The 26,377-nt window shown below is 46.4% G+C and overlaps 1 long non-coding RNA gene across 1 annotated transcript; it reads left to right on the top strand.

Annotated features, from left to right (window-relative positions):
- Positions 1-6,904: 6,904 nt before the first annotated feature.
- On the top strand, positions 6,905-13,404 carry LOC119437744 (uncharacterized). The gene is made up of 3 exons (XR_005189518.2): positions 6,905-6,975; positions 8,100-8,261; positions 11,502-13,404. It is a non-coding gene; the product is annotated as an uncharacterized LOC119437744 (long non-coding RNA).
- The last annotated feature ends 12,973 nt before the right edge of the window (positions 13,405-26,377 follow it).

The raw sequence follows: 26,377 nt of genomic DNA, 5'->3' as shown, positions 1-26,377 counted from the left end.
GACGATTATATTATTTTTGTTATGTCGGTACTCACCTGAAGGAAAAAAAAAGCGGCCACAGAATATATGTTCCCATTAACACACATCATTCGTGTTTCTAGAACAAATAAAATTATTGTTAATGCTAGTTGAGGAAAGTAAACGATGAAAACATTTCTTAATGAGTTAGCAAGAAAGTGTAGATCGAACTTGTTTTAAGAGACTGTAAAACACGTGTTTGATGCGCTTGAAGAAACAAATAATGTGCAGCGTTTTGCATACAAGCAGCTTTCGCGTTTCTCAAAGGTATAACAACCTCAGCCAACCTCAGCCGACCTGCGTTCCTTAGCTGCTTAATAATTTACTAAAAGGGCAACAGGCATAACTGGATGTGTGAATTGAGCCCACTGCTCACGGTCTCATCGTGAATGTAGCTGTTGAAGACGGTTTCTCGGAGGAATATTAATCAGTGGCGGTGCGGTGGTTGCAGTGAACCCCATTATTGTGTAGCCCATGCAGAAACATCGCTGTGTGGGTCCAGACGGTGTCCACGATATCCGGCACGGTGAAGACTTGCCCGGCGCATCTCGTATTGGGGTTTGCAGTGTTATGACCATTTTACCTGTACCTCATTGGCGAGAAAAATGAGAGAAATGTTTTGGCACCCGTTATGCATGGTCCGACAGCTTTAGTAAACATATACGTTTTGCAAAGAAGCATGTTCTATACTGTCGCGATTTATATTAGCCGCAAATATCGCGCTCAGAAATATTCTTAAATTCAAATCACTGGAGACAAAGGCTGACCTCTCGTAAATAAAGTTGATACGCCAGCTTACACCACAGGTCAACCTGAAATAAGAAAAGTTCCGATGTACTTTATCCAGCAATCCATACCAAGTTGCAGAAAAATTCATCGGCAACCCATGGCTATCACGATGCTTAAATGATCGCAGGGCCAGATTTTTCTCTAATAATATAAAGATGCATGCAAGCAGGCCTTTAAGACACATGCTGCTGTCCTACTGATGAAAGGGCTTGTTTATCGTTAGAAGCTATGAAAGGCAGCATCAATATGTGATCAAAATATCGTACGACATGTTCAACTAAAAGTGGGTTTTTCCAGTCACTACCACGTGTCTTGTGGATTTATCTGGTCAGGTATTAGAACAGGAACCTACGGTGACCTAATTACAGTATACAGTACAACTGCGCTCATGCATAACTACTATAATATTTATTGAAGTAGCAGGACGGTGATCAAGAGGTTTTGCCTTGAGTGAGTTATTCGGCCGCAGGCCAGAAGCAGTGGCTGCGACGTTGTCAGCAAAAAATGTAAAACATACAACCTGCCGAAGAATGGTGGACGGACTATTAGGGCCGAAACCTCGTTGAAACTCAGCCAGCATGGTTCACGGTGTTGAAGAAGCGGCAGCGGTACTCAACTGTTCTAAATGCGCTTGCGCCCATATGCAATGTCCGGAGAATGGCGCTAACGGCTTCGTCGTGATAATGGTTGAACTTGCGCAGCGGCGTGTTTTGCCAAAGTGTTCTTCCAGTGCACTTTCAAGATAAAAAGTATCGTCGTACACACGGCAATCAAACGGAGTCTCCAGTGTTTGCATGATCGTATGTGGTTGCAGAGGTGATCTTTACGAGCAAAACGACGGCCGCAATCATAACACTTGTGCGGCTTCTCACCTGTATGCCTCAATATATGTCGGTCCAGTGTAACCTTTTGTTTGAAGGCAGCTGTACACGAAGAACACTTAAACGGTTTCTCGCCTGTGTGAGTTCGCAGGTGCACCACCAGGTGTCCTTTCTGGCTGAATGTCTTCCCGCAATCGGGGCACGTATATGCATGTTGACGCTTGTGTGTAAAGAGATGCCTTCGTAAAGCATCCTTCTTGGTGTAAATCTTGCCACATACTTCGCATTCGTGGGACACTCTGACGGCGCCGTTGTCTTCAGTCTCTGATTGGGCTGTTGTGGTCCCGTGGGAGGTGCTGCAAGAAGAAAGATATTGCATTTTTAGAAGCTAGTACTGTTGCGACAGAGGTAGACTAGTAAAAAAACTGAGTGCGAAATACATGAACATTTTCAAGTTCTCAGAATATGCTGCAGTGAATATTTCCCCTGACGTCTATCGCAAAACTGTGGGAAGCCGCGGGAATAAAATTGCCCTTCGCTAGGCGGTCGTGTACTCTTCGTCATTCCACAGAATTCTCTGCTACACCTCTATTGTACCCCTTCTAATCCTATAGAAACCAGTCACGCCCACATATAGTGGTAATTTGCATCTTGAAAAGCCTTGACCAAACTAGGATATTGTCTCCTCATTAAGATAGCCTGGAAGTTTGCTTCAATAATAATGGAAGCAATCAATGCAGAAACCGTGAATACCGCTAACACTTCAGGCCTGCGAAACGTACTTAGGTTCTTTAATACGCTTTAAACTTAGGTTCTTTAATAGCCAAATTTTCATGTGAGAGTCTTCAGACATTGCTTCCACATTGCTTCCACCACTGCTGGAAATAAAACGAGCGACCTGGCAATTAGCCACAGAGCGCGGCTTTGTCAGCACAGCTGGATTTTCTACGGGATTGCTCTGGACATTAGAACTCTGCCCTTACTGCATATTTAGTTTTACTGCACAAATAAATAATCTCTAAGGAAACATACTTAAGGATCTGTTACGTCACGCCATTGCGGAAAGCTCAATGTGCACGCCTGCAATTGTTCAGAAAGCAGGTTAGGAGAGAAATGAAGCAACATTTACATATATTGCCAACTTTGTTGTAACATTTCACGTATAATGGCAGACGTATAATTGCCTCAAAACATGCTGCGTCGAATGCACGGTGGTTAGGATTCCGGTCACAGCGGGAGCGTTCAGAGAGGGTTGGAACGCTAGAATGATGTTTCATAATCCCCTTCGTCATCATCACCAGCCTATATTTATATCCACTGCAGGACGAAGTGATATTTACGCACACGTTAAGTAACACTACGTGGTTGACAGGAATCCACAGCGTACGCGCTACTGCGTCCCTCATAAACCACTACGCATTTTGCTGACTCCGAAACATACACTTTTTTGATGTGGTAATTATAACGACGCGTGTACAGTGCTCAGCAATTGAAACGCGATACTCAGATATCTTGGCGGCTGGTGCTTTTTGCGCCACCGATGATCGCTGAGCAGACCGAATTCAGATACCGTGCATCAAAAAGATTATGGCTTCATGTGACACAACAATGCATCATCTCAGTGTCACCAGCGGCCACCGGTGGCGGAAAAAATTGCCGGCAGCCATGTGGTCCGAGTATCGCTCTTCAATCGCTGAGCACTGCACAGTTAATTAAGGCTGCTATATAGTTACTGGACTCACACATAAACATTTTTATACTAAAGGCTGATCCACTCGCAGTGTGTTATGTTGACAGCGGAGAAGCCCAGAAAAAAAATGCTGCCACTCGAAAATGTCATTCTCTTAGTTCTGCTTTGTAGAAGCTACTCGCCTCCCACATTTTCTTGGTCCTCATTTTTTTTTTTGCAGACAGAACCACGCAATAAAATGTCGAACCGTTGTCTAACTAAAATTAAAGTTTTAATGTGCCGAAACGATTTCGCGATATTTTTTGATTAAAGAAAGTTGGAGACAAACATGATATATTCCGCACTTAAATTTAGTGGGTACTGGCTTGCGCTTCTAAATATTTCTCAGGTCTCCACTAACGTCCAGTCCCTTTCATCGAAAATCACAATCCCGTGTTAGATATGAGTGCACTCGTTATACAGTACGCCGTTTATTGAGTGGTTTACAGTATATTGCGTAAAAGTGTTTGAAGCCGAACGTTTCGTGACGAGCGACAACGGCAATGAGTGAAGAATGATATTACGTCTTTCCTGTAAGATATTCCAAAATTTCAAAACATGGATGTTTTAACCTAGTAGATCGGCACAAACAAATCTATCAAAAAACAAATATATCAATCCACGATGATTACTTAAAAATGTAAAAGAACTGTAATGAAATCACAACAAAAAATGTTGCTGGACCAACAACATGACAAACGCTGGCTTCCAAGCCATTGGCAATAAATTTTAAATGTATGAGAGAATGACACCAATCCAGATTTATTGTAGCGGCTGGAAGTACTACGTACGACTGCATCTCGGTAGTTTGTGCTAGCCGTGCCTTCTTGTGCTCGCACCGTACGGCAGCACTCGCTCAATTTGGACACCGCGTAGTGAGCTCAGAAGGATGGAGGATGGATATGCGACATTTACACATCTTCCGACGCTTTGGCCATCCTTTCGTGCCGTTAACGCAGACGTTGTCAGAGACAAACTCCGAAATAGCGGCTTTCTGCGCCACATCCGCATCGCGCGCTGCCGTTGTAAACAAAATGAAATGCTCGATCAATTTCTTGCTTCTACGAAAATGCGTTAGCATTAATCCTGCGCTAGGCGTTTAGGTGGCCGCCTGCTCTTGCCGTTTGCGCCGCTTTACCTCAGCTTCTGCTCATATTGTAGTGCGGTATCTGCACGCCGCTTAGGCCGTTTCGCCTTGGCTTCTGCCTGACGCATGGCAGGGTGCACGTGACGTTTACCCGACATCGCTCCAGCTTCCCCTGCTGACCGCCCTTATGAAAATGAACAATGAGTTTCTGATTAGGACCTGATGCATTTCTAATGTGTCATCAGACAGGCATTAGAAATGCATCGTCTAATGTTGTTTAGCATTACAAGTACATCAGAAACTCGAATGACAATGCACCTTAAGGTTTCTAATGAAAATAGTAGACAGCTTTTTTGTTGTTATTTCTAATGTCAAAGCACATTACATAAAAATGTGTATGACGCCAACTCGCGCATTTTTTTTTCTTTTACAGCAAAACTGTCCATGGTTACGATGTAGAAAAAAATATATCCGAGATGTTGACAAAAAACAAGTGGGCCGACCCTGGTGATAGTGCAGAAAGGGTCCAAGCTCCATGGCACGAACATTGTACGATAATTATTTTTGATAGTTCATTGAACAACCAATAGATAAGAAATGAGTATTCCACATTTCATATCAAGTTTTTTTTTTTTAACAAGAGTACAAGAGCTATTCTTGTTGACATAGGACACATGGAAGCTGCAGAGACATTGCTTTTTCGAGGAATCTGCGTGCGTCGCACGATACATAAACATAGAAGGCACGGACGACAGGCGCGCATCCCATGCTCATTAAGCACCCAAACACGAAAGCAAGATTCGGACGACACGGGTGTAACCTGCGCCACACGAGCGAGGGAATATCGTAGCTTTGATGCTTTCCGACAGTTACAACGCGCACTGAAACATCGCACACTGCACATGTGTACCTCAGAGATCGTTCCAACAATTTCTGGGGCTAAAGTTGACGTTAACGACATCAGGAAGTTATCTAGAAGGAAGGTGGTACACAAATCATTCAAATCACGCCCCAGCGATGGCTTTCAAAGGACCACATAACCCCAATCTCTAAGGCCATGCTTTTGCTGGCTGCAGACGGCAGAAGCAATTCAAAATTTAAAATACATAATAAAATTTCTTTCTACGATAAACTATAGCGTAAAATATGGAGTGTTCGGTGGTTTGTTTTATCTCGCAACATATATACGTAGCTGGGCGCAACACGACACAAAATACGAGTTTACTGGTTAATATATTTGGCATCACGGAGGCCACAACAACCTCACAAGTACGCAGGTGGCGCTGTTGTTTTTCCTGCGTCTTCAACATGCCGGTCGCATGCCGTTCGTTTGTGTGAGCTGCTTGATCGTGTGGTTTTGTGTTTGCTTTAATGAAATGGGACGTAGTTAGCGTGCACAAAAGTGCCAGAAGATACCTTGTGTTTCGTTGCAAACTCGCCGTATGCGTGGCGCGCGAGGCAAACATGGACCAACGATTTTTGTGCCGTGGCCTTTGTGTCGGGTTGTCGTGCAAAGTTGGGTGGACATCGCAAAGAAATCATTCCTATTGGTAGCGTGCCTCAGATCGTCCACTACGCAGCGGCATGTATGCTGGGAGTAACATCGTCGACGCAGCACCGGCAACTTGGAGAGCGTCGTGCCATTGAAAAGGTAAGCAATCGTGCTTGCTAACTACACGTGTTGTGCGTACTCATCGTGTGTGCATAGGGTGCCTTGCGAACGTAGGAAACAACAGTGACGCCTGTGCTTATGCATGTTGCGTGCTGGTTGTCAGAATTTAGTTTTGCAAATGTATGTATGAAGTGTATGTGTACCTGAAAGTATGATATCGGTATGATCTCGGCCTCGATGTGCAATTGAATATCCTGATGAGCGTTTTCTTACGATGAGGGGGGGGGGGGGAGAAGACATTACGTTCTGAAATAATCGTGGTCATCATGTGCACCTGTACGTGCGCTCCCGCTTTTCTGCTGAAGTTGCATTTAACGACCCATCAGTCTCTTCACCAATACTTACTGCAATTACGTTTCTTCGCTTATAAACTCTTCAACGTAGTAAATAATATGTGCTTACCAGGTTTTCGGTTTACGAGCAGTTTTAGGGGAAAGTAAGCAGTCACAGCTTGCCATATTAGTAGAGCTGTCTTTTCAAGACAAGGGATGTTTCCATAACTTTGACGTATCTAAACATGATAGGGGAAAGTTGCTTAAACCAAGTCATGAAAGCAAACCCTAGAATTGTTATGTAAACAAACATTTCTTTAATGTGCTGCTGCGTGCGTCTTCAAAATTTTACTTTGATGAAGGGGTCCCTATTATCATAACATTCATCAATGACTCGACCTTGTGCTCTGTTGCCACCTTGCATGTGTTCACAATATGACAGTTTTATTGTGCCAGTGCTATATATGTTGACACAGAATTCATTTTGTAGTGGTGAGGCCGTGACCCACAGCAAGTGTCCACATGATGGCAGGGAACCTGTGGCCCTGGCTACAGCAGCACAGCGTGTAATCTGGATGTCACGTCAGGTATGTATGAAGTGTATGTGTACCTGAAAGTATGATCTCGGTATGATTTGTGTGTAAGCTAACAGACATATTACATAACGGAGCACTAAATAGGCTAAATATTTATGCAAGTATATTAAACTTGCTGCTTGTTTGTGTTCGTAACATTATGCACAAATTATCGTGTTCTATATAAAACTAAACGTAACATGTCCTGATGTTGAGTATTTTTTTTTCTCTCTTTGATCACTTGGCTGCAAATTAAGTTTTATTTTTGCTTTGCGTACAGTATATTTTACTTCTTATTTTGGTTTTATTGTTTTGAAACTGTTTCCGATGCTGTAGCTTTTATTTCTGTATTTTTTTCTCTTTTTATGCTACACGCATGTGCAGTTTTTGTGCATGTTAGTATTCGAAGTGTAGTGTGTCAAATATGCCACAGGTCTAAGCATACAGCGTGCATACCTTTGTTTAACATTGCTATTTACAATTATTTCTGTCTTGTTCTCAGAATAATTGCCACTGGCAAATACACATTTGATGAGCTTGAATTTCTCTGAAACTGAAATATGAAGGTGCAGCCGGTGTGACAGCTGAAGTACTCCAGCAATGTCAAAGCTAGCTTGCACCCACTATTACTACAGTATGCCGACGGATACCCATCACTGTATTTGTACATTTTCTGAGAACCACCCGTGTCCACTAGGTCAAATTTGTAGTGTCCTTTTGAGCATGCCGGTCAGTTCATTTAACTTTTCAGGACAAAATTTACACAGGCAGGCTGCAGAGGCCAGTGGGGCCCTGGACTGAGGGCTTTGAACACCGCTCCTTAACACATTTTCCAGTCAAATGAAGTTTCTATATATGTATACACAGGGAGGGGAAGGGAAATATACAACTTGACCTCGGCTAACAACTGGCATTTTGATGGAAGGATTAAATAAAGTAAGACTGGATGTGTGCTTGCATTAAAACAGTATTTGCATAGAAAAAAGTAAGCAGACATAGACTAATTTCTATCCCTTTTTATCTACGAAGGATGGCCTTTTTCACGCATTAATAATGGGTCTGGCTCACACATGCGTTATTTATGCGGTATGCCTCACTGATTTCTCGTGTCAATTTTCCACTGTGGGTGACAATAGGTGAACGATCTTATCTGGCCTGAAGTCCTATGGCGGCAATGCACGACCGCATTGGGGAGGCTGAGGTTCAGGGCAAGAGCCTTTATGGAAAGGGCAGTAACAGGCACAAGAAGGACCCAGTGAAGGAGGGATTGGATCCAGTTCATCTGAATGCTGTAATTGGTATGTATTATTTTCATTGTGAAGACTGAATAATATTGCATGGGAAAGTTGCACTTTCGGGCAGTGTAGCGTACTTTCATAATTTCTGTAGATGAGGCTCACAAGCAGAAATCACCTTTGCACTCTCATGAAGGAAAGCCACCATTTAGTGTGGGTCATTCCACGCCAACTGTCCCAAAATCATCAGCCCTTGCTAAATTGTCGAGTTGCCATGGTCCATTGATCCTTGGCGAAGTCCTGAACGAGCACCCCTTCCCTAACTGGTTGTGTTTGTGAGAACTGTCGAAGCAGACATGGCTCACTGATAGCTATTTGTAATGATACATTTTTCTTTCTATCATGTGTGGGCAGCTGATGGTGAATAAAAAATGTTTATGGCGGAAATTTTGTCATCGCAGCATTTGTTGTAGTGTGGTGCGGCTGTAACTAGCTTTAATATTCGTGATGTATACGCACAATTTTACCTGAGCTGCCTCAGTGCACACAATGTGCAGGAATGAGGATTTTAATGTATTCCTTATGAACCATCCCACCTCTATTTGGAATGATATGCCTCTCTACACTCAGCAGTAATTTTAATTATTCGAAATAAACAGCCCTGGTGTTTCTTGCAGAAATCTGGAATAGTTGGATGCAATGACTTAAACAGTTTTGTGGGAAAATGTGTGTTGATGTTTGTTGTATACATCTCTTTGAGTGTTCATACAAAAAAGCGTGCTGGCAAGACCAAGTGTAGCCAAACCGCAATATTGCATTCTATAACTGCATAGTTGTGCCCTCAATTTTGGTGGAGTGAAACTCTCCTGCATTTTAGCGCAGTGCACATCAATCCAGTTTCTTAACTTAAAGATTTCTTTTGCTTAAAACAAAAAGTACCTTTCTTAAATTTCTTATTCAAATAGTCTTGTCATTCTCTGTGATGATTGCCATAAGCTCGAGGACAAAAATTACGGCGCGAAGCAGACGAGGACGAGGTTAGACAAAGAATGACATATAGGGGCACCAACATCCAGCTGTTTATTCGGCAGAAAACACGCTGTGTTATACATCACACTGTGCAAAGTAGTCATAGTAAAGATAAACGAACAGGAGTGAAGGGATCCAACAAGGGCTCGTGAGGCAGTGATCATCACAGTAGAGAGGAATGCAAAGGTAACAGCAGGAACCTAAACTGAACTATCAGGCAAGCGCATAGGAACACGAGTCCATTACAGGCTCAAATCACACAACCAGAGCACCTGCAGTGCCCGCCCGTGTTGCTGTTGACCACCAACCAGTGCTCTTGCACGATCGTTGAAGCATCGTCCTATTTGTCCAATACACATGCTGGTGGTCAACAGCAACACGGGCGGGCACTGCAGGTGCTGTGGTTGTGTGCCACAACTGGAGCAAATGCCCTTTCCAAGGAAAGCAAGAAACCGCACTGAAATGGAAATAATCGAGGCGTTCTTAATAAATAGAGCAGGCAGTCAGTGTGTTAGCACGCAGTCAATAATATTAAGTGACAAAGAATTGTCGTTCTTAATGATAGCCTGTAATCACCGCCAAGATTAGAACATGCAGCTGTCGTGTTTGTATGCCACTTGATTTGAGCCTGTAATGGACGCGTGTTCCTATGTGCTTGCCTGACGGTTCAGTTTAGGTCCCTGCTGTAACCTTTGCATTCCTCTCTACTGTGATGATCACTGCCTCACGAGCACTTGTTGGATCCCTTCACTCCTGTTCGTTTATTTTTACTATGATTACTTTGGACGGTGTCATGTATAAAACGGCGTGTTTTCTGCCGAATAAACAGTTGGAAGTTGGCGCCTGTAATGTCATTTCTTGTCTAACTTCGTCCTCGTCTGCTTAGCACAGTACTTTTTGTCCTGAAGTCATGAACCAAGTAGCTGCTACAGTGCTCTATTAGCACCTAAACTTTGGTAAGAATACTACTATATTTATATACAGGGTGTTTTATTTTAGCTGCATCAAATTAAAAACAATGCCTGTGGCAGATAACACAGTTCTAATCCTTGATCTAAACTACTCGATGAGGTGGCCATTACTTACGTAAGAAATCAAAATGCTTAATTGAATATTTAACCAAATTACAATAAATAACTTTAATTAATTATTTACGGCACATATCTTAATCTACAAACTGTAGCTAATGAGTTTCCAAGGTGTATCCACTTCGAACAAATTTTCTGGGCTGCGCTAGTTTCAAGATATTAACTTTCAAAGTGTCTGACGAAATGCATTTGTGTTCCAGTTACTTTTGTGCTTCAATGCAGAAAACAGCGTTTTCTTTAAAAAGTTAACTGGAATGCCCATTCATTTCGTCGGACACTTTGAAAATTATCTCGAAACTGGTTCAGTCCCAAAAATTCGTTCCAAGTGGATCGACTTGCGAACCTGCGGGCTGTAATTCGTATATAGAAATATGTGCTGTATTGGAATTAATTAAAATGTTAATTAGCATAATTATTTAATTTTTTAATTAGGTATTTTGATTTCTCATGGAAGTAATGGCTGTCTAATTGAGTAGTTTAGGTCAAAGATTGGAATTGTGCTATCTGCCAATTTTGGTGCAGCTAAATTAAACACTGTATAGCGCATTGTTTACTGGGGCCTATGCAAAATATTGTTCGTAAAGAAATGAAATTTTAGCTATACATTTTTCTGTAAATAGTGTCTAGAAAGGTGCTGCAATTTTATAATTATTTGCTAGTTAATGTTAGCAATGACCAAAATAAGTGCACAGTAAGTAGAAAAGTGTAAATGTAATTAGAACAGCATTACAATACATTTAAAAAAAAAGGTGTAATTTACAACACACTTCATGTGTGCACATCCACTCAATTAGCTCGTATTGCACGCTACTATCCATTGCTGTGCCTCTTGGTCCATTATCGCACACCCCTTGCTTTTTCAGGGCTGCGCAAGTGGACCCACACACACAGTGGCTATACACGCACCTGGTCATTCACAAACATATGCACACACTAGCAGGTCGTTCGGGAATTTTGCCATGCGCCATTCCTCTTCCCGTTAAGGCACTCCGCACGTCTGACCACCAGGGGACACACTCTCGCTACCTTCGTGTGCACAGCCATAAATAATGGCGGCACCATGCATCTGACATTGGTTGAAGTTCAGCATCTGTTCGTTCACGTTCCACCGAATGATATAGAAAGTTAGTATTGTTCTGCTAGTGTGCTACAATGCTATGCTAAATTTTCATCTTGTTTCTTGCAGGTTACATCCTCCAGCAAGTTCAGGACGACAAATGTGCAGCTCAAAAGCAGCCTGTCCTCCATGCTAAGCAGGGAGATTAAGTAGCCTGGAAAGCAGGTGGTCCTGTAAATACAGGGTGTTTTTTTTAGCTGCACCAAATTTTTAAAATTAGAAAAATATATACCTTGGTCACGTTAGCTTTACCATTCGAGTGTACGGATTGGCGGCCTCTAGATACAGAGCAATTTAGTCACTTAAGTGTGTAATTAGTGAAGTTAAGCTAATTAACTTTCTAATTATCAACTATAGGTGGCTACAGCAAATGAGTACTTTGGGGCCCGTCGTCGACACTACCTATCCCAACGATGAAATTTTGAATAGCGGAGTTCATGTGGGAGCTACACGAGCAATTAGTTCCCTTTGGCAAGCTTCTTGAAACCGAATTAGGCCGCAAAAAGAGCGTCTGTGTCGTCGATGTCACCGCCCCCCTGCCTTTCGTAACATCTCCGAGGTAAGCGCCAGTCCGGCCCCGCGAGCAGCTTGCATTATTTCCTTGCTATCTGCGGCGTTCGCAGTCGACGCTACAGACTGATATGATGCCGTGCCTGCAGTATCTAAAAGCCCAATTTAAGGAGCAGGGTTGGCGCTACAGCGCAACATGATGCCCAACAGAATGACGAAGTAAATTTGGTGGCCCACCGTCATTGAAGCGCTGGGCCACCGCTGCAGACAGACAGGAAATAATGCAAGCTGCTCGTTGAGCTGGACCGGCGGAGACGTGACGAAAGGGGGGGGGGGCGACGACACAGACGCTCTTTTTGCGGCCAGTTTCGGTTTCAAGGAGCCTGCCAAGGGGAACTAATTGTTCGCGTAGCTCCCACATGAACTCCGCTATTCAAAATTTGACTGTTGGGATAGGTAGTACTCATTTGTACTCAGTACTCATTTGCTGTAGCTACCTATTGTTGATAATTAGAAAATTAATTAGTGTAACTTCGGTAATTATGCATGTAAGTGCTGAAATTGCTATGTATCTAGAGGCTGCCAATCCGTACACTTGAATGGTAAAGATAACGTGACCAAGATTCACATCTTTCTAATTTCAAAAATTTGGTCCAACTAAAGAAAACACCCCGTATGTGCTATCTAGTCATGTTTGCGATTTCTATGTCAGCACATTCTTAAATAAATATGAACCAACTCAACTATATATACATCTGCTCATTTATTACCCTGTTTAATTTATAGCTGGCTCAACAGTGCAGCATTTGTATCCAAATGCCTGCATTGCTAGGCATCCAAGATTGATGGGCATGGGTAGACTTGCATATATAGAACGATGGATAGCCACTCATTGCCAGAAATGGTCTGCTGGAGTTTACATTACAACTCTTTGTAGTGACCATACTTTCATGTTGATAATTTGTGCCATGCAAATTGAGGAATGTTAATGTAGTACATAGAAAGCCAAGTGTGCAGGCATTCAGAAGGGTTACTAATGCACTGTGTTAGAATAGCAATGAACCAAAAAAAAATCTATTGACCTGTGTACTGCAAACATTCGCTTGCATGACCAGCAATAGAGATATCTGCATTGCGGCCTTTAATGTCAACCTAATGTTAACGTTCAATTGCATGTCATTAGGAAACGCATCAGAAGCGCATGCGTCAGGTGCACATCAGAAACTCGTACGTCAGATGCACATCAGAAACTCATGCGTCAGGTGCACATCAGAAACTCATGCGTCAGGTGCACATCAGAAACTCATGCATCAGGTACTCTATAGAAATACGGTGGCCAATTTGTAATAGACTCACATTAGGAATACATCAGAAAGCGCATTAGACAGTCATTAGCCACTCAAATGATTCTGTTGCATAAAGACATCAGCCTCTCTATAGAAAGACATTAAATTTTTTCATAAGGGTGACGTTGGCGTTCTTCCTCCGACTCTGCAGCGCGCTTTCGGCGCTTCGCTTCAGCTGCTGCAGCCCAACGAGCCTTACGGGCTTCCTCTGATTCGGCCTGTCGTCGCCGTCGCATCGCCTCGCCCTTCCTTCGGCGACGTTACTCAACACGACTATTCCAAACTGCTCTTTACGGCACTGTCGTCATTTTAAACTACAGAGCTACCGTGTCAGCGTAGCAACTATGGCGTGGCGCTGCAAAAGTCCGAAGGTGCGGTATCAAATCCCTTCCGCGGCAGCCGCATTTCCATGGGGGCGAAACGCAAAAACGGCCGTGCATTAAATGCACGCTAAAGAACCCAGATGGTCAACTTAATCCGAACTCCTCCACTACAGCGAGCCTTGTAATCATATCGGTGTTTTGTCCCGCAAAACCTCCGAAATTTTATGTTTAATTATAAACTGTACTCAACGACACGCGGCTTCACCAGACCTGTCTGAACAGGCCAAACGCCACAGACAATCTGCCAAGTCCGCCAGCGCGCGTCACCAGCGTGGTTCCTTCCTCTCCCATGCCGGTCAGCCAGCAGTGAGCACCGATGCACGACGTCATCCACCACCCGAATTCCTATTGGTTCCTACTATTTGAGGTCACTCCGCTCTATTCCTCCTTCACACACCCTTCTAACCTCCTCTCCCCCATCGTTCGTCATCTCCACATGTGACGTCACACATTTCTCTCCTCTCCACACGTTCTTCCTCTGCCCCGCGATGAGGTAACCCAAAGCCACCTAACTGGCACAAGGCCTGTGACCATGTATTATGATTAGATTATAAAGGCCTCGCCTTTTATGACCTCATGTATCTAGGGCTTACTTTCATAAAATCTAATGGGAATGCTACCGAGTACGCCGCGGGGATAGTTATATCACCGCTCTTGCCACACCGCGCTTTGCGATAGACATTTAGGTTCTATTAGAATGCCCTCAAAAAGCAGAATGCGCCGGCTTTGTGATATCTAGGTGCCATTGGGTGACCGACCCATTACACCGTCGAGTTTTCATTCGCATGAGCGTTCTAATGCTGACGCATTACCAGAGGCAGCGGAGGCCGCATGATACAAGCAATGGACGCGTCACCACGTGATCAAACGTGACGGCATCCACAGGAGCGCGTTGAAAAGAGTCTATAGGTAATTACAGCTCAGCGGGCACGCATATTTAATACAAGCAGCCCGCCTTGGACGCAGCTTTCGTCGTGCTTGACAGGCAGGATCCGTTTAAGAACCCTAAGTCGGTGCATTTACATTGCAGAGCTCGATAAAAATTTTGTATTCTGGCAGCAAAAACGTTATTCTTGTAGTGAGTCCTCTGCGTATTTAGCTATGTTGTGAGCCCACTGTGGCACATTTTAAACGCCACGTGGCGTACCACGCATTGATTATATCGCGAGTAAATTTTATCATCTCCATCACGTATTTCAATTGCTGTCAGATAATTAAGAATGGCAAATGAACGCTGTATTTTGGCATTTATAACACTAGCGTAGTGCGAGTCCAATGCTCAGAACTGGATGGTCGCGTGGTTATTCAGCGCACGGCATGGTCTCCATAACGGCAACAGCAGCTACTGGGCAGTTCCATGGCTCTAAAAACATTCAGGCAATTAAGCCGCCAGCAGAACGTTATATAATATCCCAGTTCTTGTGGTTGCTGTCGACATACATAGAAAGTATGCCAGCGATTGTCTAAATTAACCTATCGGTAATACCGTTGGTCTGAGGATGGTATGCAGTCGCTCGGCGATGAGCTGTTCCACTAATTGTCATGACGTCTTGCATCACCTGTGCTGTGAGAGCTGTACCACAATCTGTTATGACTACTGCTGGTACACCATGCCTGCGGACGATATTGTGGATGAAGACGTGTTCGATGTTACAGGCAGTGGTTCACTGAAGGGCTCTAGTTTCGCAGTGTCACGTCAAATAATCAGTCGCAACCACGATCGAGCGGCTGCCAGCAAAAGACTTAGGGAAGGGTCTGAACGTATTGTGGATGAAGATGTGTGCGATGTCACAGGCACTGGCTCGCTGAAGGGCTCTAGTTTCGCAGTATCACGTCAAGTAATCAGTCGCAACCTCGATCCAGCGGTTGCCCGCAGAAGACTTAGGGAATGGTCCGAGCAGGTCCATGCCGATGCGGTCTCAGCAAATTTTCATCATATCGACACTGCCTTGGCTGCCAGGCCTTATCAGTCCTGCTTCACCAGGTTATCCTGATCTAGCCATGGTGTTGGCCACCGAAGTTGCGGTTTGGTCGCCGAGAAAAGACATCGTGAAAGGATCCCTGAAGCGGTTCGGACAAATTTTGTAGACGCGTAGGGTACTGTTACAGTAAAACAATCACGCCACAATTTAACAGAAGCGTCTAATATTAGGAGACCTATGGGTGACTACAAGTTACCCTCCTTCCTTGCCATGCTTTTTCACAATTCGGTCGCCGAGGGATCAGGCCTAAGCTCCGCCTTCACTGGCTCTGTGTCATGATGTGACATCGTGTCATCTACTTTAGGTTGTCTTCGAGCCAGCACTAGCCGCCTGGCCGTCAATCCCTAGCAAGAGCTATCAAAGCAGCGTGCTTTGCGAGCATTCTGTCTCAACATTCAACATGTCCGGTATTCTAGTAACCTCAGGCGAGTCGGCCGTTATGACGGGTGGGCGGAGGCGTATAGCCCCTCGCTGCTATTACCGCTATCTTGAAGGAGCTTTAGCGTACACGTAAGTGCGCTACCTAATCGGCCTCATCGGCATGCACGGTCCAATCATCTGGTGGCGCAAAATATAACGAGCCAACCACAGAGCTAATATATTGCTGTAACCATGTGTAAAACATTTTAAACATTTAAAAATACGACGTGTTTACGATTATGCTCCTGTGGAAAATTTACACCAGCAGCAAAGTACAATACATTTGATTACTGCTATATACTGCTATTACTGCTATAAAACTGATATCTGTGTTTGCTTAAGCTCTGTGCCACCAGGTGGCTGCACCGTGCACGCCATTCTGTTTGCGCCTCCGCTCACCCAGTAAAACGCCCCATTCCACTTGAGCATGTGTTTACCCGAATACAGGACACAATAAAACTATGTTGCGATAGTAATCCTTCGGCGTGAAATGACGGCTGCAAAAACGTATAGATGAGTGCCGATGGGAAACCGACAGTCCGATGCGTTGCAGCCACAGCGCTCGTGTGCTACTTTGCATAGGGACAGGCTGTTGGAGCTTCACATATCACGTATCGCTACGTTTACAGCCCACAACGAAACAAAGAAATACCGAGACCAACAGTGACGGCGCAGTTCGCGTCAACACGGAACACGTTGAAATTTAAGCCCAACCAACATGGAGCGATTTTCTTGCGAAAAACTGGCGAACGGCCGCGCGCGGCGGCCGGCGGCGGTTAGCCGGCGATCAAGGCGGGCTAGAGATATGTTTGCAGGTGGTCAACCACTCGCCGGAAGCGGCGAATGAAGGGTGTCAGCGCGGACCAATCAGGGCGCGGTCCGCGTCCGACTTCCTGCCGCCGCATTTGACTCGGCTAGCCAGCACTAGAGTGTACCAGCACCTCGCACAACACCGCGGCTGAACCCGATCAAGATCACAATTGCCACTGCACAGCGTGGCCAGCCCCAACGATTTCTCCGCGTCCTCTTGTCCATGTTTTGATGAAAAATGACAAATTGTGAAATGGACATTAAACCTAGATAAATAACATAATTAGCCAGGCAACTGTATTTCACTGGGAATGGAATCGCGCTGTTTCTAGCAACATTGAAATAGTGGCGGCGGCGGCCGCCTGTTTTTCGCCGCATGCGGGTGCACTCCGGCGGCGGCACGCTGGCGTTCCGCCGCGCTTGAGCGTGCCGCACTAAGTTGGCCGTGAAAGTTAGCTCCATCTAGGCCGGGCTTAACACAGACGACAATTTCTGTGTGCCGGAAATGCTTCGGTGTTGTGACAAATTGTTCTGTTTGTTACTTTTCAAGCGACGCTGTTGATGGCTAGGGTTCGGTGGATTTTTCGTGTGCGTAAGGAAAACATCAGATCCCGCGCGAACGCACTCTTGCCACTGCTCGCGCTTTTGTCATCTTCTTCCACAGCTGGATCGTTGGCGTGTACTTGCTCGTGCCGCTGATCGCGCCTTCTTGGTTGTCGTCTTCTACAACTGGCTCGTCGACGACCTTCGGATATGCATTTTGAGTTCATTAGTTATCAATAGGCACCATTTTCAAGATCAGTAGACTCCCAGGTAGATAAAAGTTATCTCTACGCTCGCACCGCTCTTTGTCGGCATTCCAAGCGCTTGCGTATCTAGTTTCCTTTTCTTCAGCATCTCCCGTGGTGGCGGTACATAAACAAACCAAGAACACGAGTTGCTGTTCTCCATTTTGAATTTCACTTCTCTGCAGGCCTGTGTCTCTTTTTAAAATTTTTTTGAATAAATGTTTATTTCTCCTCCTCCTCCTTAGTCGTCGTAATAGGGAGGCCGCGTACAGTCCAGACTCCGGAGGCGCAACGCGCCTATGAAGAGCGACGGCGAGAACAGATGTGAGAGTGCCATCGAGGCCGGCAGGCCGCAAACACCATTTGTCCCCCGATCAAGAAAAATATTGACCACCGAGCAAGACAATAAATGTGTTCGTACCTTTGTTTAAAATTGTGTCTTGTCTTTGTCGTGTATTGAATAGTTTCGCTGGTCATCCACCTTCATAGAGTGGAATGGCTCGTGATTCTTTTTATAAAAACAAATAAACCGACATTCCAAATAATATTAACAGCATTTGTTCACCAAAAAAATCGAAAAATAATCGATGGCGCGACCTGGGTAGCCAATCGGATAGCTGGCCCTACTAATGTCAGATGGGCAACACGCGGTACTTGGGGTGGGGCGGCTTAAAACTCGGTGCAGTGGCGCCGCTGCGATCGGTAGCGATGTACATTTTTAAAACGTAATACATTGCACGATTCACGCGGAGCACTTCACTGCGTCACTTAATGAACAGAAGGACCTATCCTGACGACTCAGTACGTTTGTAGCCTGATCACCTGCTAGGGGTAATATTAATATTTCGTTTGTACACATATACACACACGGACATGAAGGAATTAGGGAAGGCGCAAGCTGACAACCGCCACCGAGAGGGGCACAACGTCTGCCTATTCTTTCAGGAGAGGAGAATAGAGGAAATGAAAGTTGGAACAAAGAAAACAGGGAATAAAAAAATGACGGAGACACAGGCAGAAGAAAACAAAAGCGCAAATAATGTCTATAAACGGGAGGCCAAAGCAGTATCCTTGAAAAATGTTAGCAGGGCTCGATGGGCCTGGTCACGTCGAGCAGCGCACCCCCTTAGACGCAAGCAATTGTCAAGGGTCACATATTGTAGTCCAATATGTCTATAATATTCATATGTCTATAATACGTCTTCCTTAATTAGCAATGCGTGCTGCGCAACAAATGCGGGACAAAACAAGATGTTCAAGTGTCTCACAGGAGCCACAAAACGTACACGACGGGCTGTCCACACGTCCCTGTCGGTATAGGCGTTCGCGCACCAACACAGATCCAACCCTTAACTCATATAACAGTGCTCTAGCCCAACGGGGCAAGCCTCGACCACGAACACGGGGAGGGAACGATCCATCTGCAACACGCCGGTCTGGGTGCTGCCTTAGGAGGTACCGGCGTATCAGAAGACGACCGTTTTCATACATACAGGAGATGTCAGGGCAGTCACATTCGTGGTGGGAACAACTTGAACCGAGGCGATCAGCCTCTTCATTTCCAGCGATGCCCACGTGCGTTACCTCCTTTCTGGGGTTTTGCGTGCCAAAACCAGTTCTGATTATGAGGCACGCCGTAGTGGAGGGCTTCGGATTAACTTTGACCACCTGGAACCACTGGGCAATGAGGGACACTCCATGCGAAGTAATTTTGCCGGCAGATTCTTGGATACTGCATAAAAGTCGCCTGTAGGCATCTTGTCTCAGTGTGCTAAGGGCAGCACGGGAGTCTAAGAAGGACGACCTTCAATGCGTTTAATTCTTCGTGTACGTACTTCAGAGCAACATCAACGCTGCTAGGTCTGCAGTTGTTGATGAGGTTGGATGAAGTATTCTAACCACCCATCTGATGTCAGGCGAAGGGCAGAAGAAAGCTGCAGAAGCGCCTTGGGAGTCACTGCGTACAGATGCGTCCGTGAATATTTTAACATATTCTTGAAATTTTTCACATAGGTGGGACTGGTCCAATGGAAATAGTGCCGAGACAGGCTGGCTCGACTTTTTGTGTATTTCGGGAATTGACAGATAAATGGGGAAGGAACATTTGTTGTGCTTTTTCGGAGTTGCGAATAGTAATAACGTGTGCAATCACTCAGTAGCCAATTGTTCAATATGGTGTAGTCCAAGACGTACAACAATCCGTGACGTGAGAGGGGCCCCTAAACACTTTTCTAACTAATCATAGAATGGCCCTCCCTATTAAACGACGTAGGCTCACGAATCTCATGCCGCAAAAAAAAAACGTTTTCGAATCCTTCAAATATAATTAAAGTTATCGCACCGATACCCGGCTTCATCTCCCTTTTTGTCTCCGCTAGCACGCTGCAAGCTATACCGCTGAGACGCCAAGAGGACAAAGCTCCGCCCAAAAATTAAATGTCGCGGCGGCGAAAGGGGCTCGTCCTGGCACGCCGTGGCGGCCGTCGTGGACTACTCTACACGAAGCACGCCGCTGCAATCTCGGAGGCAACGAGCAGCTGACGCAGCCTCGGGCAGTGCAAAGATGGAATATGAAGGCGGCAACCTTATATGCAGGGTGTCCCAGCTATCACGCAGCACGATTAAAAAAAGAGGAACGGCGTTACACGGAGCAAACCTAGTGCGTATCGTTTCCAGTACAGTGGAGTAGCCGCCAATAATTAATTATCTAACTCGATGAAGTACTGTTCTAATTATCAAAGTGTCAATAAGAAAGTTGTCGAGCAGCATGAAAAACTCCCAATACAGCTTTCTGTTGCTCAATACAGGCTACATAAAAGTGTTTTTCCGAGCGTGAAAGAAGAACGCGATACACGCAAAGTGCCTCGAGCGGTGAGTGGCGCGGCAATTCTGAAAGTTGTAGAGCAACATGAAAAACTCCCGATACATATTTCTGTTGCTCAATACGTGCTACATAAATGTGTTTTTCTGAGTGGGAAAGAAGCCAGCGAATACACGCAAAGTGCCTCGAGCGCTGAGTGGCACGGCAATTCTGCGTGTATTCGCTGGCTTCTTTCCCACTCAGAAAAACACATTTATGTAGCACGTATTGAGCAACGGAAATATGTATCGGGAGTTTTTCATGTTGCTCTACAACTTTCTCATTGAGATTTTGATAATTAGGACTGTACCTCTCGACTTAGATAATTATATAATTACCTAAATAAATCTCAGTAAAGAAAAAATTACTGGCGGCTACTCCACTGTACTGGAAATAATACGCACTAGGTTTGCATCAGGTAACGCTGTTCCTCTTTTTTAAATCGTGCTGCATGATAGCTGGGACACCCTGTATATCATATTGAGGTAACCGTGAAAAAGTGGTTCGAAAAATCGCAAAGTATTGTCACGAGCAATGGAAAAGACAAAGACGTTGTAGTGGGGCTGGGTCAGAGGCTTTGTTGTCGGACTGAAACCTGCTGGAAGCTGTGCATGCACTCTGTGCAGTCTTCACTAGACAAGCGCTAGCCGTTTACTGTTAATTAAATACTCCCCGTGACATCTTGTTGGTGGATGTGCGGGCTCTATTCCATCCGGCCCTGGATCTTCGGAGTGGACTCCACGTTTCTCCTGCCTCCATGGCCGAACACAGTACGCAGTCATCGCAGCCCGCGCCCGCGGCTCCGGCTACCCTGGTCCTTTCGCATCCCCTCGACCCCGGCACGTTTTGCGGCACTGACAGGAATGACGTCGACGATTGGCTCCTATTGTACGAGTGCGCCAGCAAGCTCCACAGGTGCGATGAGACCCTAATGCTTGCCAATGTCATTTTCTACCTACGGGGCATGGCTCGCGTGCGGTTTAACACGCACGAAGAACTTACAAGAGCCAGAGCTCAGACGGCCACGGAATCGTACGTCGCATACATCCAAGACGTGCTAGCCTTGTGCCGCACAATTGACAAAGACATGCCAGAGACGGACAAGGTTGGCCACGTGTTGAAAGATATAGCTGACGATGCCTTCAACATCCTCATGTGTAAGCACTGCACCACGGTTGATTCCATCATCACTGAATGCCGGCGGTTTGAAAAAGCAAAAATCAGGCGAATTACTCAGCGCTTTAACAGACTCCCGAATACAGCTGCGACCTCCTCGTGCGAAGATCTCGTGACGCCACCTCCGTTCTCGCCGCCTAACAACTTGACCAGGATTGTTCACCAGGAGCTCGAAGCCATGACTCCAGCCGCTTATCAGGCACCTGCTCACGACTATTTGGCGACAATATCTCTCATTCAGGCTGCCGTACGTCAGGAGGTTGCAAATATGGGCGTCCTATTTCCACAAGCCACTAGTTACGCCCCTCCGCCCATGTGCGCTTCCGGTCCTCCCACTGAACACCACACCGTCCCAATTGTTGCTGCTGCCACTTCTGCTCCCCGGTTCACACCCCGCTACCGCAACCCTTCTGAGTGGAGGACGCCTGACGATCGACCAAACTGTAGTTCTTGCTCTCGCGTCAGCCACATTTCACGCCACTGCCGCAATCGTCGGAATTACCGACGAAGTTTCCCCGGTGACAGCCGCCAAGATCGTGCTCCGTACTACAGCACATCTCTTCTCGACGACCAACTTTCGGCCCGTGATCCTCACCGTTTTCTTCGCTCTCTGAATTGACCTGCGCCGATATCGCCGCACAAGGACACTGGTCCAGCTGATCGCCGTCCCCTCAGGGTCGCCAATCGCGCTCCCCTCAACGACGCGTCCCTCTCCTTCTCCGGCTTCTTCTGGACACCACCCGATAAACTAGCCAGTGCAGCTCCGGGAGGTGAGGTTGCATTGACGACAAGGATCGCAAAACCTCTATTGACCCCTACTTCCAGACGCAATTGGCTCGGTGTTCTCGTCGATGGCGTGCCCGTTACTGCTCTCCTTGATACTGGCGCCCACATATCTGTCATGAGTTCTACGCTCCGACGCCGCCTACACAAAGTGCTGACACCTGCCGTTTCTCCTACTGTGCGAGTAGCTGACGGCACCAGAACACCGGTTCTTGGTATGTGCACTGCCCGCGTTACTGTTGCCGGCCACCACACTTCAGTTCTCTTCGCTGTTCTCGACGCTTGCCCAGATGATGTTATTCTTGGTATTGACTTTTTGAGCGCCCACTCTGCCCTCATCGATTGTTCTTCTGGCATTTTGCAGCTCGAACTGCCATTGTGTCCTGATGACGCCGCATCAAGTAACACTCGCCTACGTTCCGTGGAGTTTCTATGAATACCCGCGCAGGCTGCTACCTACGTCTTTATGTCACTGTTTCCCCCAGTCCCTGATGGTGAATACGTGGTCGCACCCCTCACAGATCTGATCCTCTCGCGCAACATCACACTTCCTCATACCGTAGTGGTTATTGCCAACAACAGAACGTTGCTTCCAGTCCTCAACTTTTCTACTTCGACCCATGTTCTTCCTCAAGGAATTTCACTAGCCGAACTGTCACCTCTGGAGGAATGTACTGTTTCTGCATTCGCTGCTGACGCTGAGACCGTGACGCAACCTGCCATACCGGCGCCAACCAGGCACTTCTGGGCAAAATGATATCCCCCGACCTCTTACCTTCCCAAAGTGAAGCACTCCGTGGTGCCCTAGTTTCGTGCCTTGACGTATTTGATGTCGCGAACAGTCCACTAGGCCGTACACATGCGGTGGCCCACCGCATCGACACTGAAGGCGCCAGCCCCCTTCACAAGCACCCTTACCGAGTGTCTCACTCTGAGCGCCAAGTCGTCCAAAAGGAGGTAGAGAAAATGCTTGATAAAGATGTTATAGAGCCTTCCTCTAGCCCTTGGGCATCGCCTGTAGTGCTTGTGAAAAAGAACAGCTGGCGGTTTTGCGTCGATTATCGCCATCTCAATCGGGTAACAAAGAAGGATGTGCATCCTCTCCCACAAATTGATGCGCTCGACTGCCTCCATGGTGCCAAATATTTCTCGTTGCTAGATCTCCACTCGGGATACTGGTAAATTGCCTTCGATGACCGCCAGCGTTAGAAGACCGCATTCATCACACCCGATGGCCTCTACCAAGTTAAGGTTATGCCTTTTGGATTGTTCAATGCTCCTGCAACTTTTGAACGCATGATGGACACTCTTCTACGCGGTCTGACATGGTCGACCTGTCTTTGTTATCTGGACGACGTCAGGGTTTTCTCGCCCAGCTTTGACAGCCACCTCCCTCGTCTGTCGGCCATTCTTGACATCTTTCGCCGGGCTGGCCTCCAGCTCAATTCATCTAAGTGTACCTTTGGGCGCCACCAGATCAAATTACTTGGACACCTAGTCGACGCTACTGGTGTCCAACCGGACCCTGAGAAGGTCCGTTCCGTCCGCGAGTTCCGTTTCCACGGTCCACGCAAGAAGAACGCAGATTTCTTGTGTTCTGCTCCTACTTTCCACGCTTTGTTCTCAACTTCGCGGATATTGATAGACCCCTTATGGACCTACTCAAAAAGGATGCGGCCTTTTCTTGGGCCGCGGACCAAGCGTCTTCCTATGCGTCGTTGATTTCTGCCCTCACTTCACCACCTGCGCTGGCTCATTTTGACCCGGCTGCTAGAACAGAACTTCGCACCGACGCAAGCGGCCATGGCATTGGTGCTATCCTCGCCCAAACAAAGAACGGAGTCAACCGTGTGATAGCGTATGCTAGTCGTCTTCTGTCACAGTCGGAGAAGAATTACACCATTACTGAGCTGGAGTGCCTAGCTCTCGTCTGGGCTGCCGCGAAATTCCGTCCGTACCTATATGGACGGCCGTTCGTGGTCAAAACAGACCATCATGCGCTCTGCTGGCTCTCAACACTTACAGACCCCACAGGGAGGCTCGGCCGTTGGGCATTACGATTACAGGAGTACACGTTCTCGGTAGTGTACAAATCTGGCAAGGTACACAATGACGCCGACTGCCTCTCCCGCCATCTCGTTGAACCATCCGACTCCACTGAAACGAACCCCGACACCTATGTCTTGGCGATAACAGACTTCACCCATGTGGCTGACGAACAACGTAGAGATCCATCGTTGCTCTCTCTTATTGACCGTCTGCAATCCGGCACCCTCGACCCTCCCCCCCCCCCCTTCACTCAACATGTTCTTACTTCAGGATAACGTTCTTTACTGCCGCAACATGCACCCCGATGGCGTAGAACTCCTGCTCGTTGTCCCGCATCATCTGCGCAGGGATGTTCTCGTCCAGTTTCATGACGCCCCCACTTCAGGGCACTTAGGGGTCTCCAGAACTTATGATCGCATACGACGACATTTTTTTCTGCAAGGACCTTTATCGGTCCGTTCGCCGCTACGTAGCATTTTGTGGCCTGTGTCAGCGTCGCAAGAAACCTGCGACTCAGCCTGCTGGTCTCCTTCAGCCAATTGACGTTCTAACCGAACCGTTTTATCGAGTGGGCCTGGACTTGCTCGGTCCCTTTCCAATTTCCACGAAAGGCAACAAATGGATTGCAGTCGCTACGGATTATACCACTCGATTTGCAATTACTCGAGCGTTGCCAACCAGCTGCGCTACAGACGTAGCCGACTTCCTACTGTACGGCGTCATCCTTCAACATGGTGCTTCACGTCACCTACTCACAGAACGTGGTCGCTGCTTCCTGTCTCCTGTGGTTGACGATCTACTTCGATCATGTGCTACTCATAACAACTTCACGTCCTCATATCGCCCCCAAACCAATGGACTCACCGAACGGCTCAACCGTACACTGACCGAGATGCTTTCCATGTACGTTTCCGATGACCACCACGATTGGGACGTTGCGCTCCCGTTCGTCATTTGCATACAACTCATCGCGTCATGAAACTGCCGGCTACTCACCCTTCTATCTTCTCTTTGGACGCCATCCCTTACTACCCTTTGACACCTTGCTCCCTTCTGATCCGGCCTCCACGTCCCCGACTTCCTATGCGCAAGATGCCACCAGGCATGCGCTCCTCGCACGTATAGTAGCCCGCGCTCCGCTCTCGTCATCGCAGCCCGCACAACAGGCCATCTACGTCGACACCGGGATACTGATTTTCCACCGGGCTTTCTCGTCCTTCTCTGGCTCCCATCTCGTCGTGTCGGCCTCTCTGAAAAGTTAATGAAGCAGTACGTCGGGCCCTACCGCGTGCTGTGCCAGGTGACTCCTGTCACCTATGAGATATCTCCCATGGCATCCACCTCATCGACTGCCGCACAACGAAGTGACATCGTACATGTTTACCGTCTCAAACTTTACAACTGCGATAACCCTTTTTGACTACAACAAGCACCGGGACGGTGCTTCATCGGCCGGGGATAATGTCACGAGCAATGGCAAAGCCAAAGTAGTGGGGCTGGGTCAGAGGCTTTCTTGTCGGACTGAAACCTGCTGGAACCTGTGCGCTCTGTGCAGTCTTGACTAGACAAGCGCTAGCCGTTTACTGTTAATTAAATACTCCCCGTAACAATATCTACAAAAAATCGATAACTCTTTCACGTAATTACAAACCCGATACCATTATGCCTCAATCGATAGGTAATTAGATGAGGAATATAAATATTGATAAATTATCATGATAGTCAATAAAGTAATATAATAACATGACAAATAGGAAAAATGGGTCAAAATATCCGAAAAGTGGCCAAGAACATAGAATTATGATATTAATCGGTGTAAGTATGATCATGATGGTAAT

Source organism: Dermacentor silvarum, chromosome 1 (assembly GCF_013339745.2).
Source record: "Dermacentor silvarum isolate Dsil-2018 chromosome 1, BIME_Dsil_1.4, whole genome shotgun sequence".
In the NCBI taxonomy this organism is placed as follows: Eukaryota; Metazoa; Arthropoda; class Arachnida; order Ixodida; family Ixodidae; genus Dermacentor; species Dermacentor silvarum.
Note: the sequence above shows the minus strand (reverse complement) of the source record. Positions and strands in the feature narration are given on the sequence as shown.